At 38.3% G+C, this 1,360-nt stretch overlaps 1 long non-coding RNA gene across 1 annotated transcript; it reads right to left on the bottom strand.

Annotated features, from left to right (window-relative positions):
- Nucleotides 1–141: 141 nt before the first annotated feature.
- LOC102240041 lies at nucleotides 142–1,347 on the bottom strand. The gene is made up of 3 exons (XR_312968.2): nucleotides 1,158–1,347; nucleotides 704–825; nucleotides 142–216 (listed from the first exon to the last, which is right to left on the bottom strand). It is a non-coding gene; the product is annotated as an uncharacterized LOC102240041 (long non-coding RNA).
- Nucleotides 1,348–1,360: the final 13 nt, after the last annotated feature.

Below are 1,360 nucleotides of genomic sequence, written 5' to 3'. Positions count from 1 at the left end.
TCCTATTTATAAAATATGTATAAAGAAATACTTAGTATTATGCCACATTGAATGGAACATTCTGAAAATTATGGGAGATAATATGTAAGACTATGCATTGTAACTTGAAATATATACCCTCGGGAGGCGTTGTTCTCACAATGATTATGAAGATTGACTCTTACCTGAAGTACAGGCCATAGAATTGAAAGTCTTTTCTTGCTCAATACCTTCAGGCTTGGGTGAAAAGAAAAAAAATAGAAAAGAGGGCTAAGTATCGAGGTGACTAAAGGACAACCATAGATTATTTACTTTGAAGGGTGGTGTTTAGACTAAATGATGTTATCAAATCCTACTTGTTATCAAATTAGTGTAAATGTGTAAAACATTGAACAACAAGGGATATTGGCTGAGGAGAAAATGAGGGATACTAAAGGCAGAGAGTCAAATGCAATAGGTGAGAGAAATATTTGACTCCTATAGGAGAGGTAGAGATCAGAAAAGGAAAAGGCTCCTAATGTTTTTTAAAAAAACTATGCAAAAGTTAACAAGTTTACATAGCAAAGTTTCTCATAATATATGCTTTAAGGATAGGAAATTCCATTAGTCTTATCAGATGAATTCTGTATGATATTAATTATCCTTTGTTACCTCAAGAATGTCCATACTGTTTTTTTTTATTGTTAGGGCCTCAGAAACACATGTCAAAGTAATACAGACTTACTTCCACCAATAGGGTTTTGATGACTGTGTCTTTCCTCCCAATCTCAGGGACCTCAGCAACCTTATTTCCACAAAGCTCTTGGGACTTCACTGCCTGGGCACTCACCGAGAAGTTCATATTCCCTAAAACAAAGAATGTGGAGAAAATGAGTAGCCATCTTGACAGTAGTCCAAGCCATCCCTAATAGCTGAAAATGACTCTATGCTCTGCAATCACCTCAAAGGCTGCACTTTAACCTTACAATGCACCGGAATAGGAAAGGTGAAAACAAAATAAAACAACAAAAACCCCAAGGCTAATGTATACTGAGAAACCAATGCCCAAGTATAGTGATTGTGAGGCCCAGGTGTTGTAGGGTACCATTGTGGATAGAAAAAAAAAAGAATATGATGTAAGCAGTATGCAGAGATCCATTGTTGACTGGCAAACATTTGGCAGGGGGGATGTCACTCACCCAGAGTTTTAGGAGTTATTGCCCAAGACAAGGTTTGCCGCTCATTTACACAGATGCAGTAGGATTCTTTCCCCTTTTCGTTTTGGGCTGCCAGGAAGGCTGTGGAGGCTTGCAGTTGCACACTGACCTATCACCCACAAGTGGGGCATAGAGATAAATATTATCAGAATATGGAGAGACGCTGAGTCATGGAATTGGGGCCA

Source organism: Myotis brandtii, unplaced genomic scaffold, assembly GCF_000412655.1.
Source record: "Myotis brandtii unplaced genomic scaffold, ASM41265v1 C42362342, whole genome shotgun sequence".
NCBI classification, from domain to species: Eukaryota; Metazoa; Chordata; class Mammalia; order Chiroptera; family Vespertilionidae; genus Myotis; species Myotis brandtii.
Note: the sequence above shows the minus strand (reverse complement) of the source record. Positions and strands in the feature narration are given on the sequence as shown.